This window comes from Grampus griseus (assembly GCF_964374135.1).
Source record: "Grampus griseus genome assembly, chromosome: 6".
In the NCBI taxonomy this organism is placed as follows: Eukaryota; Metazoa; Chordata; class Mammalia; order Artiodactyla; family Delphinidae; genus Grampus; species Grampus griseus.
This window is the reverse complement of record NC_139000.1, coordinates 21,889,232-21,905,587: the sequence shown is the minus strand read 5'-3', so window position 1 is coordinate 21,905,587 and position 16,356 is coordinate 21,889,232. Positions and strand designations below refer to the sequence as shown.

The following is a 16,356-nucleotide window of genomic DNA, read 5'->3' as shown; positions in this document are numbered from 1 at the left end:
AAATTTCTTCAAAGACAGAATCACTGCCCATTACTGCTGGAATTAGCCAAGCAGAATGTGAGAGACAAATTTCCACGAAGAAAGCCACTGAGAAACATATTAACACCAAAGGGATGCTCTCAGCAAAACCCAGGCAACTACAGAACAAGCAACTAACACACTCAGAGCTTCTGTCTCTTCAATCAATACACTGCAGGGGAGGGGAGAGTGCTGAGGTGAAAGGGGAACCTATCAAGGGCAAATGACTGGATACTTGATTTTTTTAAATTATTGTTAATTTTTTAGGTGTTACAATGGTATTGTGGTTATGTTTGTTTTTTAGGGGTTCTTACAAAAATTATCCGTAAGTGATTAGCGAGCATTCTAAGGCACTGGAAATGTCCTACATCTCAATCTGCATGATGATTACACAGCTATATACATTTATAAAAATTCACAAGCTCTATCCTTTCATACTTTCTACTGTATCTATTATACCTTAATTTTAAAATTTAAAAATAAAAAACAAAAAAATTTATTTAAAGGAGTCCTTTTTCTCAGAGATAAAGACTAAAATATAACTGAAATAACAGTTACTTAGATTTACATCAAATAATCAGGGGTGTACTGGAAATCTGCTGAGAGTAAATTTCAGACGTTCTCACAAAAAAAAAAAGGCAACTGTGAGAAAAAGACATCTTAATCAGCTTGACTGAAGTAATCATTTCATTATGTATATGTGTATCAAATTATCACATTGTACACCTTAAATATATATAATTATTTCAGAAACTAAAAATAAAGTCATGGCCTCATTCAGGTCCTCATTTTAAAATAAATAAATAATTGGGGGTGCTGGGGTGAGAAATGGGGAGGGGCCATATAAGTGAAACCAAGATTGGTCACTAGCTGATAACTGTTCAAGCTATGTGATAGATACTTAGAATTTGTACTTCTGTATATGCTGGAAATTTCCATAATAATTTTTTACAGGAAGAGATATATATACACATATAGATATAGATATGTGTCTCCAGAGGGAGCCTAGAAGCAGTCACAACCTGGCACAACCTAGTAGCAACAAGCGCACCCAGCACCCGGATCCTGGGTTTTTAAACACCCTTCTCCAGTAAAAGGAGCCAGACTCTTGGGGAAATGGCTGATTCTAGGGCTGGGGCAGGGAAAAAACAAGATGAACCTGAAGCATCCTGTAGGGCCAGAAGGGAAACAGGGCCTGATAAGTCAAAGGGATGCAGGAACCACCCTGAAAGAGCTCCATTATGGCCAAGGCTGGAATAAATTTGAGGAACCAAATAAATAACATAGTACTGGATTCTAACCCAAAGTATAAAATAAATTTACATGACTCCATGATATAAATAAATGACTGAATGATTAAATGCACTGGGGAAAAGAGACAAGTCTTTCTTACAGAATTCCAAATAATTATGTAGCTACCTCCCCCTACAGGAGGTAGAGCTTAATTCGTGCCTCTACCCACCTCTTGAGGGTAGACTAGATTTAGTGACTTGCTTCCAAAGAACAGAACAGGGAAAGAGGAAAATGTTAACTTTACAGTGGTGAAACCTGATAAATTCTGTTTTAACCAAGCGATGCCATGTGGTATCAGGATCACTAACATGACAAAAAAGGCATTTCAACTCTGTGGTATTCCTTCCAAAAACTCATAACCCTCATCTACTCATGAGTAAAACAAAAAACCAACAGTAACACCAAGTTAAAATACATTCTACAGGCTACCTGGCCAGTATTGCTCAAGACTTTCAAGATTGTGAAGAAAAAAAAAAAAAAGAAAGACTAAGAAATTGTCACAGACTAGAGGAGTCCGGGGAGACAGACAGGACATCTAAATGCAGTGTGGGATCCAGTGTGGGACTGGATCCCAGAACAGAAAGAGGACATTAACGGAAAAACTGATGAAATCCAAATAAAGTCTTGAGTTTAGCTTTTAAAATTAATACTAAGGGAAGGAAGGGAGGAAAGGCAGGCAGGCTGACTCTGAGATTATCAGACCAAATGCTTCTATTTGCTAATAGTTGAATGCTACTATAAAAGGAGCTCCTAGGAACAGTGGATTCAATCCACAACATCCATGGAAGTTACAGGTAAGGAGTCTCTGCCCCAGCGCCTTATAGATCTTAGGCAGTGGAAACTGCCTACAGATTTTAGCTACAGAAACTTAGAAGAACCGTTCTGCGGAAGAAGGCCGAAAGTTAAATTCTTCATAACAAACTGACCTGCAAAATCTGTGCCCAAGGCTTAAAAAAAAAAAAACCAAGTGATATCTGGTCCTTTTCATTTTTCATACAACCATTTGGGTGCTTCCTATGTATCCCCAGCATAGCACCTAACACTTTCTACTCTCCCTCACTAGAAAGGAAAAGATAACATCCTCAACGCAGTAACACTGTTTATGATGGGAATGTGGGAATGGAAAGAAAGGGCACCAAACATCACACGGGGGTCCTTGTCAAAGAGGTCAAGCATACCCAAGGAAGAGGCAAAGGAAGAGGATCGATGTAACACTGCTGCGTCATTCTGACAAACATCTATACTTTAAATAAACGATCATCAAACATGTTCAAACTTTATGAAAAGAAATGTAAATACAAGTGCAGATATAATCAACCACTAACTTTTTCAGCCTACCAAAGTTAGCAAAATATGGGCAAAGATTCAGCAACAGTGTGGTGCCTGAATCCTGCTGTTAACGGCACTGAAGGGTGAACCCTGTGCCTCTACCCTCAACCCTGGAAACTGAGCCCCGTGAAAGTGACAATCCAAATTAGGCCTTTGCCCCCAAACGTGTCTATTCAGAAACAAGAAGGGATGTAACCAAAAGTTCTGAAAATTCAAAAGGAATCTAAAACTCAAGTTCACCTTTCACAAGGACTCAGTGTTCAGTTGTAGGAACTGAGATCCTCCACGTCATCACCAAAGTATCTGAGGTATGACAAACATTACTTTAGAGTCAGGGGCAAGTTCTACCCTCTCCACAATTTTGATATTATTCCTCTTATTCAAACTCATATTGAGTTAATTTCACTTACAAGAAAATTAAAGACATCACTATAACCTCAGATAGTCACTGTTAAAGGTGGGGAATATATTCTGAACTATTTTTTCCTATTCATACACTAACATTATTTTAACCTAAAAACTGGAATATGACACATACTATTTTACAATTTGCCTTTTTTTTCCTTTTAGTTAACACAAACATATTATCTAAAACCCTTGGAGCAATAGATGTCTCAGGACTTTTCAGATTTTTGAATTAAAATAAAGTGTATATGCTGTGTATTTCAAATAACCCTATCCACCCTGTGTGTTCTAGGGCAGTTCCTATAATTAAATACATTCAGATTACTGCAATAAGACATACGGATGCTCACACTAAGTGGGATAGTCAAAGATTTTAAAGAACCTCATATCCATTCAGGTCAGGTTTTAATACCCAAAGAATTACACTAAAAAGAAAAAGTGTGGATATGTATAAAATCGTAAATATCTTTGCACAGCACTAAATAAAGATCTAATTGATAAAACTATGCCTATAGAAGTAGTATGATTTATTTAACTATTTGTGCTATTACCAGATTTACAGTACCACAAACGATGCTCCAAAGAACATCCTTAGATATGGGGATATACGTATATGTATATGTATAGCTGATTCACTTTATTATACAGCAGAAATTAACACACCACTGTAAAACAACTATACTCCAATAAAGATGTTAAAAAGAAAAGATGTTAAAAAAATAAAATAAAAAACAAAGAACATCCTTATCCATGTGTATCTGTGCACTTGTATGCGTTTCTGTAAGCTAAAACCCTAGAAATGAAACTGCTGAGTCAAAGGGTAGGAGTGTCAAGTTTAAGAGATTTTGGAAAAATGTCCTTCAAAAAGGCTGTGCTCATTTATACCACCAGCAGTATATGTACGTACCAATTTCCCTATACTCACTCCTACAATGAGTAATCAATCTTATAAGTAATCAACCTTAGCTGACTATGATAAATTTAAAAAATCTCACTGTTGTTATATATCTTTTATTTCTATGGCAAAGTTTGTTTATTTATTTATTTATTTATGGCTGTGTTGGGTCTTCGTTGCTGTGCGCAGGCTTTCTCTAGTTGCAGCGAGCGAGGGCTACTCTTCGTTGCAGTGCACGGGCTTCTCACTGCAGTGGTTTCTCTTGTTGCAGAGCACAGGCTCTAGGGCGCGTGGGCTTCAGTAGTTGTGGCACTTGGGCTCAGCAGTTGTAGCTCGCGGGCTCTAGAGCGCAGGCTCAGTAGTTGTAGTGCATGGGCTTAGCTACTCCGTGGCATGTGGGATCTTCCCGGACCAGGGCTTGAACTCGTGTCACCTGCACTGGCAGGTGGATTCTTAACCACTGCACCACCAGGAAAGTCCCTTACTGGTCATTTGAAATATATTCTTCAGCAAATTACTTTATTCTTTTGAGTTGCTGACTTCTAAAAGCTTTTATACAATATTGAAAAAATTACCCCCTGTTCTTTCATACATTAAAATACTTTTTTCCTAGTATGCCTTGTGACTCTATAGCACATTCTTTCTTTTCATATCTAAGTTTTTTAAACATAAATTTACCATTCCTTTGTTTCATGGTTTCTGAGTTTCTAGTCATGCTTAGAAATGCCTTTTTAACTCTAAGATTATAAAAAATATTATATTCTGCAGAGAAGAGTTAACACAGCGCGCCTGAGACTGCTATCCTTACAAGGCTTTGTTTGCCAAGGCTGGTCCTTGTCTGCCATCTGGAGACTTGGATTTCAGGAGGGTTCCCACAGTTCCCAGAACTGATGAGAGTTACTCGCTGTGCCTGAACTGTTTGTGCAAACAATATGCTTTATGCTCAACCGTGCTTTCCTCCTGAGAACCTAGAATTCTAGTACGTGTTAGGCAGAAGGTGCCAACGTGACCAGCACCAAATAAAAACCCTTGGTAATGAGTCTCTAAAGAATATCCCCGGTAGACAACATTTCACATGTGTTGTCAAAACTCACTGCTGAAGGAATTACGCGTGTCCCATGTGCCTCAACTGGGAGAGGACTCTCGGCAGCTTGCACCTGGTTTCCTCCAGACTCCACCACATGTGCCTTTTCCCTTTGCTCATTTTGTTTTTTATCCTTTTACGGTAATAAATGTTAGCCATGAGTACAAATATCTGCAGAGTCCTGTGAATCCTCCTAGCAAGTCATGGAACCTGGGGGTGGTTCTGGAAACCCTGACACACATATTTATCTATGTTTTCTTCTAGCTCTTAAGATTTTCCTTTCCGTATCCAAGTCTTTAATCCCACTGGAGTTTTTTTGGCACATGAGGGATGTAAGAAACATAGTCTTTTGTGGGTTTTTAAAATCTTTTTCATTGTGAAATAAAACATTTAGAAAAATGCGTACAAAACATAAGTGTAGCTTAATGAGTTATTATAAACACCTATGTAACTATTGCCCAAGTCAAGAAAAAAAAATTTATTATGAAACTTGTACAAAGAAAGGTTTCTACTCCACTTGGAGTTGGAGAGGACTGAAAGACTGTTGAATATTAAAAAGCACAGTGAGTTTTAAGGTCACGGAGGTAATTACAGCCAAGCAAGAACTAGAATAGGGTCTTCTGACCTTCAGTCTAAAAACCCTTACCTACCCATGCAACTGTCTACAACGTTGACCCTGTATTTTATATGATACTATCCCTGTATACTGCACCTTCTACAGGGAGCCCTGTTTGAGAGCATCACCAAAAGGTCATAAGAATTTGCCTCATTCAAGTGGTATTTATGACAACGGGAAAATGTACAAATTCAAAGGTCAGAAAACAACACCAGAGAAAGCTCACTACTATGAATAAGAAGCTAAGACCAAACATGTCAAACTAAATTTACCCTTCCTCCTTCTCCCTGCTCTGCCAAATTCTCTCCTCCATCAAGGCCCAGCACCCTGCTATCTTCACCCTGTGAAGCACTAATTCCCCTATCTAGATCACACATTCACTCACACACTCATTCAGTATGTACTGAAGTCCTACTGTGTGCCAGAGCTTGGTGGTCAGGGGTACAGAGTAGAGAAGGACGAGGCAAGGCTGGTGTCCAGGTTTAGCACACGTGTATGGTAACTGCAGTAGAAAGAAAACAACAGAAGGCCTGAGATAGACTGCTCAAGACAAGAGCATTTAAGGATGGAGGAAGGAGAGTCTGAAAAAGGGAAGGATAGGCAACAGACAAAAATAGGAAGAAAACTGAGTATGGGGTCATAACAACTCAGGAAAGAAAAAAATGAACTAGTCAGGAAGAACTGGAAAAAGTTCGTTTGCCCATTTAAAAAAAAAAAACCTAAAAAAATCCTTGCAGGTAAATTAATGACACAAGTGTAAGAAGCAAGATTTTAAAGCTTTTAAAAGAAAAATGAGAAGGGAAAATTAAAACGCAAGCACAAGGCATTAAAGACTAACAGGTTAAGATTTTAAAATATCATAAAACACACTATAAAGTAAAAGAATAAGCTATAAATAGCTACAATGTTTTTAAATGAAAAGAAATTGAGTACAGAATATACTTTTAAAATTCCTACAAATCAAGAAAAAGCAAATTAATCCAAAGATTTTAAATGGACAAAGAATATAAGCAGGCAATTCAGAGATGAGAGTCATATATTTAATAACACATAAAATGATGCTCAATCACACTGATCAGGAACACGTAAAATTAACACAATAATGAGATACAATTTTGCACCCTACACATTAGAAAAACTCTTCAAATGTTGGCAAAGACTGGAAACAAACCAAGAGGAACTCAGGCTCACCACTGATGGGGTGTACACTGATACAATCTCTGAGGAACAAAGCTCTAGTTCAGGAGCCTCTAGTGAGGTTCAAGAGGCACATCCCCTTCAACCCAGCACTCCTGCTCCAGGGGAACATACTCTAGAGCAGTGCCCAGCTGCAAAGTAGCGCAGCTGCAAACTGTTTGTCACCAGCCCTCTAAGAGAAAAGGAACACTTCTTGCTTCACTGAGAAAGTCTTACCAGGATAAGAAACATTAAATAAATTAACAGTGAGAGTTGATTTACATTCTGCCACAAGTTCCCTATTTGCAAGACGTAATTCCCCAGTCCTCAGACCACACTTCTTTGTGTATCACTGTCCTGGAGAAAAACTCCCAGGGAAAGACAAGCACAAGGACACTGTAAGAAACTGTTCAGAGCCACGGGGTCAGTAAATGCAAAAAAAAAAAAAAAAAAAGGGAACAATCTAAATGTCAGTCAACAGGAAAATGGATAAAGAAAATGTGGCAGGGTCATACAACAATGAAAATAAGCAAGAGTCACATGTCACATGGACCAACATGACAATATCTTAAAAACTAAGATCAAACAGAGAAAGCAAGTTGCAGGATATGTACATTATGGTTCCACTTATGTCAAGGTTTTAAATGCAATACATGCATTGCTTATGATATGTACAGCACAGGAATGACAACCCTTGGTCAAGGAGATAAAAGAGAAGAAAAAATGAAGGGGAGAGGAGAGAAAAAAAAAGAAAGAAAAGGAAAATTTGTAAGGGGTAGCACAGGGGGTTTGAATTGTATCAGTAATGTTTATGTCTTTAAAAAATAAAAGACCTGGAGCTTCCCTGGTGGCGCAGTGGTTAAGAATCCGCCTGCCAATGCAGGGGACACGGGTTCGATCCCTGGTCCGGGAAGATCCCACATGCTGCAGAGCAACAAAGCCCATGCGCCACAACTACTGAGCCCGTGCTCTAGAGCCCACGAGCCACCACTACTGATCCCACATGCCACAATTACTGAAGCCCGTGCACCTAGAGCCCATGTTCCACACCAAAAGAAGCCACTGCAGTGAGAAGCCCGTGCACCGCAACGAAGAGTAGTCCCTGCTCGCTGTAACTAGAGAAAGCCTGCATGCAGCACTGAAGACCCAACGCAGCCAAAAAAATAAATAATTAAAATAAAATTTTTTTAAGTTAAAAAATAATAATAATAGCTAAATAAAGACCTGAAGCTAATAGCAAAAAATGTACAGATTTGACAAATATGAGTGGGACATACCTAAGTGTTCCTAAGATAATTCTTTATACTTTTCTTCATACTTGAAATATTTCATTAGTTAAAAAGAATATATACACCATAATAATTGTTTTATGATACTATATAAAAACAAGAAAATACATCAGTAATTTTTCTTCTTTATATTTTCATGTACTTTTCAAATACTCCAGTAAAAATACATTTCTTTTTAGAAGAAATAACATACAAATTTTTTAAATGAATCCATGTTTCAAGGATAAAGAAATTTAAATCACAGAATTTTACAACTTGAAAGGAACCTTAAAGAACATGGAAGTGGACTTCCCTGGTGGCGCAGGGGTTAAGAATCCGCCCATCAACGCAGGGGACTGGGGTTCGAGCCCTGGTCTGGGAAGATCCCACATACCGCGTGGCAACTAAGCCCGTGCGTCACAACTACTGAGCCTGCGCTCTAGAGCCCACGAGCCACAACTACCAAAGCCCGTGCACCTAGAGCCCATGTTCCGCAACAAGAGAAGCCACCACAATGAGAAGCCCATGCACCACAACAAAGAGTAGTCCCTGCTCCCCGCAACTAGAAAGCCCACGTGCAGCAATGAAGACCCAATGCAGCCAAATAAATAAAATAAATATATAAATAAATTTTAAAAAAAAGAATATGGTAGAACAAAAATAAGAAAGTTTACTGGTAGAAATGCAAAACGGTATAGCCATTTTGGAAGACAACAACTTAGGAAAACTAAACATACTCCTACCATACAATCCAGCAATCATACTCCTTGATATTTACCCAAGGAGTTGAAAACTTATGTCCACACAAAGACCTGCACATGGATGTTTACAGCAGCTTTATTCATAATTGCCAACACTTGGAAGTAACCAAGACGTCCTTCAGTGGGTGAATGGATAAATAAACTGGTACATATAGACAACGGACTATTACTCAGCACTAAAAAGAAATGAGCTGTCAAACCATGAAAAGACATGGAGGAACCTTAAAGGCATATTACTAAGTGAAAGAAGCCAATCTGAAAAGGCTACATGCTGTATGATTCTAACTATATGACATTCTGGAAAAGGCGTAACTATGGAGACAGTAAAAAGATCAGTAGTTGCCAGGGAGGAAGAGGAAAGGAAGGATGAATATGAAGAGCACAGAGGATTTGTAGGGCAGTGAAAATACTCTCTGTGATATTACAATGGTGGATATATATCATCATACATCTGTCCAAACCCACAGAATATACAACACCAAGAGTGAACCATAATGTAAACTATGGATGTGCAGTAATTATGATATGTCAGTGTAGGTTCATCCTTCGTAAAATATGTACCATTCTGGTGAGTGATGTGGCTAATGAGGGTGGCTATACAAATATGGGGGGGGGCAGGGGTTGTATGGGAAATCTCTGTACCTTCCTGTCAATTTTGTTGTAAACCTAAAACTGCTCTTAAAAAATAGTCTTTAGGGCTTCCCTGGTGGCGCGGTGGTTGGGAGTCCGCCTGCCGATGCGGGGGATGCGGGTTTGTGCCCCGGTCCGGGAGCATCCCACATGCCGCGGAGCAACGAAGCCCATGCGCCACAACTACTGAGCCTGCACTCTAGAGCCACAAGGCACAACTACTGAGCCTGCATGCCACAACTACTGAAGCCTGTGTGCTTAGGGCCCGTGCTCTGCAACAAGTGAAGCCAACTCAATGAGAAGCCCACGCCCCCCAACCAAGAGTAGCCCTCGCTCGCTGCAACTAGAGAAAGCCCATGCGCAGCAACGAAGACCCAATGCAGCCAAAAATAAATAAGTAAATAAATATTAAAAGAAAGAAAAAAAGATTTTAAAAAAAGAATAAATATATTCATTTACTTTCCATTAAATAATTCTCTAATTCATATTATTTGCTTGTCTTTAATTTCTCTATCTAAAGGGAAAGATGGGACCTTCCTTCCTTCTACCCCACAAGGAAGAAATAACCAGTAAAGGTTTAAGGACTTCACTTCAGTGTTATCTACCATTGGCCACTGATAATTCTGAAAACATATAATTATTCCTGAGAAATAAAACTGTCCACGTAAATCACTCATTCTTCATATCTCTCCAAAAAAATACAACATTGGCTTCTGAGTCAAGGAAGAAAGGCTATTTTTTCACAGGATTATAAAAGGCAAATACTGGCTTTTCACTCATATCATCACTTACGGAAAAAATATTTTAAAAAATAAAAAAGAAAGAAGGAAAGAGGGGCTTCCCTGGTGGCGCAAGTGGTTGAGAGTCCGCCTGCCGATGCAGGGGACACGGGTTCCTGCCCCGGTCCGGGAAGATCCCACATGCCGCGGAGCGGCTGGGCCCGTGAGCCATGGCCGCTGAGCCTGCGCATCCAGAGCCTGTGCTCCGCAGCGGGAGAGGCCACAGCAGTGAGAGGCCCACGTACCGCAAAAAAAAAAAAAAAAAGAAGGAAAGAAAAATAAATCACTTTCCTCAGATGAATCACCTCTTCATGACAACTTGAACATCAAAACGTTCCTTAGAAAGTGCAAGAAAAACATTACTGTCAAAAAGACTAGGGAAAGGGCTATATTTAAGGTAGTGGTTATCCTTATGTGGTGGAATTTCAGAGGATTCTTTTTTGGCTTACTGGTTTAATTCTATGTCATTACTAACTTATTTCATGAGCGTGAATTAAAAAGAGAAAATGGTTATTTCAGTGTGACAGGTTTAAGATTTCTTTACATTTGTTTAAATTTTCTACAAAGAACATCATTTTTTTTCTGAATGTGAAAGTAAATTTTAAATTATAAATCAGGTTAGAAGCCTTAAGTGGAAGCTGAGATTGAAAGGGAAAGCTGAAAATACTTGGACCACTGCCCATTGCATCATAAATCAATTAATAATCTACCGTTACAGGGTATTTTGAGAAAGATCTGTCAAGTTACTACCAAAATACATTCGACTATAACAGAATAATTTCACAAGGAAAACAGTCTCCCTAATAGTATTTAACTTCTTCTGCTTCACACATATGTAAATACATTATGGTCACAAGGCAGTTTCACATGGCCTTCTGAGCCTCAGAAAAACATTGTGAGGTGGGCAGGGATTATCTGCATTTGAAGATGAAAAACTGGGGCTCAGGATCTGACTGACTTGCCAAAGGTCACCAAGCTAATGACACAAAGAATCACAAGTTGAACCTAGAGAGGTCTTTATCCTCCAAGTGCACAACAGAACACAGTACCTCCCTCTAAAGTACTATTTACTGAAGTAGGTAATATTAGCTTCAACTTACAGATGAGGAAACAGAGCCTAGAATTCAATGAGAATGTTGACGAAGATTACAAAGGTAGTAAGTAAGTGGCAGGGCTAGGATTCAAACGCCAGGCGGTCAACTGCAAACCCAATGCTCCTTCTAGTATGCTGAATTACAGCACAGCTGAGGCAGAGAAAGTAGGCGGGGATGACACTAAGCCTTATTAGATAACTATGCACAACATGACTTTGTACCCTGACCACAGCCAATGTGACAGGAATGGTCCCTTTCCTCAGGAACTCAGAATTGGGACCAAAGAGTCAAGCCTCCCTTGAGTGCCTGGACCTCTAAGAGTAAGCCAGGAGATATGACATGGGCATCTTCAGCCTACGCCATGGAGCACAAAATCACAAGAAGCTGGTCTGAAGAAAGAATGGCAGGGGGTGCAGAGAGAAGGTGAAGAACTGGAGGACATCTAGTCCTTAGTTCCAAACCCCTCCTGAGGGTCCCTCTTATTTCCATAAGACTCCATGATTCCTTACAGTAAGTGCCCCATTTTTGCTTATACCACCTTAGCACTGTGTCCAAATGCAAATGGAAGGTTTTTGCCAAGGGGGAAAAAAAATCTACTTCCATAAAAGTACAGTAAAAAATAAGCAGCTAGCACATGTAGCATATGCCGGAGGTGAGTATCAGATGAGAGAGGAAGTCCTTCCTAAGAGTAGACCAATCTAGCCACAAAGCACCTTCTTGACCATGCATCTCACTGCTCCCCAACAGGTGTCCAAACTGCAAGAGCTTCTTAAGTGCATCATATGTTCTTGCACAATTCTTTTGATCAACCAAGTCCCTCATCCAGGAATACTCTACCAACCTCTCCTGACCATTTCTCCATCTCCACATATCCAAATCCTCTCCATTCACAATCCAGCTCAAATACTACATGCTCCACACTTACACATCCCATCCTGGCCCTACAAACTCCCACAGACCTTTTCTACATCTCTCCTGGCACTTGTTATCTTTTGCTGTACATTATTTAACTGCCCGATCATCCCTTCCCTAGACCGTAACAGCTCTTTGAGGTGTGACTCCACCTGAGTGCCTACTCATTTGCTCCATCCATCTCCAGGGCTCCTCAGGTTGAGAAACTGACGTAGTCTCTTGGTATCCCAGCATTTAATTCAGTGCCTTACAGAAAGAAGTTGCTCAAATCTCTGTTGAGTGTATGAAATGTTAATTCCTCATATTTGGAAAAGCCATTTAGAAGTTTATACATCTAACATCTGTGGCAAAGGAAATGAGGGGATTAGTTGCAATTCATAACACCTGACATCAGAATCTCTTGGACTACATGTTTTTATTTTTCAGTTTATTTTTATTTTTGGCTGCATTGGGTCTTTGTTGCTGCGCGTGGGCTTTCTCTAGTTGCGGTCAGCGGGGGCTACTCTTCGTTGCGGTGCGCGGTCTTCTCATTGTGGTGGCTTCTCTTGTTGCACAGCACGGGCTCTAGGCACACAGGCTTCCGTAGTTGTGGCTCGCGGGCTCTAGAGCGCAGGCTCAGCAGTTGTGGCACAGGGGCTTAGTTGCTCCGCAGCATGTGGGATCTTCCCGGACCAGGGCTTGAACCCGTGTCCCCTGCATTGACAGGCAGATTCTTAACCACTGCACCACCAGGGAAGCCCTATGTTTTTAAAATCATGATAAGTGCTTAAGGTTTTTTTAAAAAAAAAAAGAAGAGGAGGAGATAAATTCTGGAAGGTCTGACTGTGTGACAGAACTATTCTGCTCCAAATCAGGAAGGGTGCAGTAGTTACTGCAAAGAGAAGGATAGGAGAAAAAAAAGATGGAAGGGGAAGACAGACCAGGAAAGGGCAGAAAGTCAAGCCCTTTCCCCATGACTCACCACATCTAAGAGCTAAGAGCTCTTGAAGAGCTAAGTGAATTCTTGAAATGCTTGGGAAAAGAGGGGTGGGTGTGTGTGTGTGTGTGTGTGTGTGTGTGTGTGTGTGTGCGCGCGCCAGTGAAACAAGCGGGTTTCATGTCCAAACTGACATGGGTGGAACCAAAACACCATTTTCAGAAATGGGAGCCCAGAAGCTAAGAAAAGCGTAAGTTAAACTAAACTAGGAAATTCACAAAAATTGGATGTGATAGATTGCAGGGGTAGGTGGGTGAGTACCTCTGGACTTTGACAATCTTCAACTAGGAGTCTGAGGCTAAAACTATGAATAAGGAAGCCCTAGCTGGCATCTAGATTTTCTATGTAATACTCAATCCCTTCTGGTAGATCAATCTACCAGAATTAAAAATCTAGGACTTCCCTGCTGGCGCAGTGGTTAAGAATCCGCCTGCCAATGCAGGGGACATGCATTCACTCCCTGGTCCAGGAAGATCCCACATGCCACGGAGCAACTAAGCCCTTGCGCCACAACTACTGAGCCTGCGCTCTAGGGCCCACGAGCCACAACCACTGAGCCCGCACACCACAACTACGGAAGCAGGCGCGCCTAGAGCCCATGGTCCGCAACAAGAGAAGCCACCACAATGAGAAGCCCACATACCGCAATGAAGCGCAGCCCCCGCTCGCCCCAACTAGAGAAAGCTCGCGTGCAGCAACGAAGACCCAACGCAGCCAAAAATAAATTGATTAATTTTTAAAAAATCTAACCAAATACTAACTGGTAGTTAAAGTCCATCATCATCTATTGGTTCCTATATACCATTTCAATTCACTAAATGCCACTCTGATACTTGGCAAAATCTAAATGAGGCCAGTAGGATACTTCTTTAGGAATTAATGCTTAGAACTGTGATGTCTACTTCTGTGTTTTTAAATACAGGCTTGCCCCCATTCCCCACTTTTTTTAAAAAGAACTCATTAAACACCAATGTATTAAAAGGAAAATGTTGAAAAGTCCAGCAGTAAACACAAATATAGTTAAGTCAGGGGTTGGGGGAGGATTCATTCCCAGAAAGAGATAATCCATCATGGTTCCTGCGGGAGTTGCCTCCCTCCACCCAGGGCAGTCCAAGAACCAAGGGGTCAGTAGATAAGAACCTCTGCAGGCAATGAGGTCCTGAGCAGGAGGTTCCTGCTGACAAAGTCCCTGCTGATACTCCTTTCCCCCAGAACTAAGGCAATCCGACAAGCCATCTTCCTGTTCCCTAGCCCACCAGTCTTACCCCCAGGGCCCAAGCAGATACCCCAATGTGGAAACCCCTGCATCAGGATGCACTAGTGACTAGACTGTTTCCAGGGAAGGGGAAAGAAGCCGTTCTTCTGCCACTTCAGAAGTCCTAGCCATTTGCATATGATGTCAGGCTACTTTAAGCCCCCTACCAACCCAGTATAGCCCAAAGTAAGGCGATGCCTCCCTGTTCACACAGCCCCTGCCCATCACTCCTCAACCCCCCACAACACCGCACACAAAGGGGGAGGGACGGAAGACATCACAGCGTTAGCCTGGCAGGGCTGGGTCAAGTGAGGAAACAGCAGCGCTCATCTGTACCCTAGATTTAATGAACAAGTGCCAGACTCCAGAGGCACTGAGGTCCACAAACACTTCCAACTCCCAAGGAGGCCCTTTCCCCCAGATACAGCAGCTGGCAGAAGCCCAATTAGAAATCAGTGTTAGTAAACTGATGAGAAGAAAGATTAGTTCAGCTTATGAAAGTCAGCTTAAAGGAGATGATACATTCTATGCAAGGGTTCAGACTGCATACAAGTCAAATGTATGACAGCTAAGATCCACCCAAAGCGGCTAATTACCTAGAACAATGCTTATCTGGATGTGTAAACTCTAGAATGTTTTTTATTTAAGTCACTATTTAAATCCCAGCATTTGTGGTTTGACCTGCTTGCCTTCGGTATATCGCAATTAACACATCTATACAGGTCCAAAAGCTCTAAAAAAGAATCTAGGTGTAAATAATGTCACTTCTCTTCTAAACACTTTCTCCAACCTTCCAATTTTCCATTTCTCTATAATGGAATGAAGATATGTGAAATAGTAAAACTTAGCCAAAGTTTATTCTAAAGTTGAACTTTGGTTTATAAAATATTCCATTCATTCCATCACTCAAAATTCCACCTAATGAATTAAGGCATCATACACTATTGGCAGCAACATACACACCAAAAAACAATAGAATGCACTGGGAGAAGGGGAATCCAGTAGTTAAACTGAAAGACGGCAACAAAATGCACCTTTGGATTTAAGCTACAAAATCTCAGGTACTCCCTGGATATTGAGCTCATGATATCAGAGAATTACAATCTGAATTTACAGAATTTCAACCAAAGGACCATCCAATATCATCCAAGAGTGAAACTGACACCATATTCTTTTTTTTTTTTTTTTTTTTTTTTGCAGTACGCGGGCCTCTCACTGTTGTGGCCTCTCCCGTTGCGGAGCACAGGCTCCAGACGCGCAGGCTCAGCGGCCATGGCTCACGGGCCCAGCCGCTCCGCGGCATGTGGGATCTTCCCGGACCGGGGCAGGAACCCGTGTCCCCTGCATCGGCAGGCGGACTCTCAACCACCGCGCCACCAGGGAAGCCCCTGACACCATATTCTTGTTCAGCCTCAGAACAAAGTAGAATTAAGTGGCTTTTCCATCACAGCGCATGTCAAAATGGCAGAATCAGGAATATCCAAATACCATGATGCTGCCTCTCTCCTTACCTCTTTTCACAAATAAAACAATTAAATCATGATGACATTCCTGGAGCACATAACATCATACTTCATGGTCATGGCAGACAATACTACTTGTAAACTAACACCCACAGCCTTTTCCTTGCACACACTGCTAAAGAACATCTTCAAGTTTTATCTTTTGCTTGCTAATTTTTTTAATTAATGTTTATGTGATGACAGAGAATAGAAGCTTCAAGCATATATAAACTAAAATGAACTTCACTGATTCTCTGAGGATAGCTAAAAAAGGAGAAAAACCCATGAAGATCTTGGGGGGAAATTGCTACTTGATAACCTATGCATTTTTAAATGTTACTACAAAAAATGCACACATCCTAA

The 16,356-nt window shown here is 40.8% G+C and overlaps 1 protein-coding gene across 3 annotated transcripts in view; it reads right to left on the bottom strand.

Moving 5' to 3' along the window:
• Positions 1 to 16,356, bottom strand: part of ECPAS (Ecm29 proteasome adaptor and scaffold) — a 100,983-nt gene that overhangs the window by 75,255 nt on the left and 9,372 nt on the right. The gene's annotated exons all lie outside the window — the stretch shown is intronic.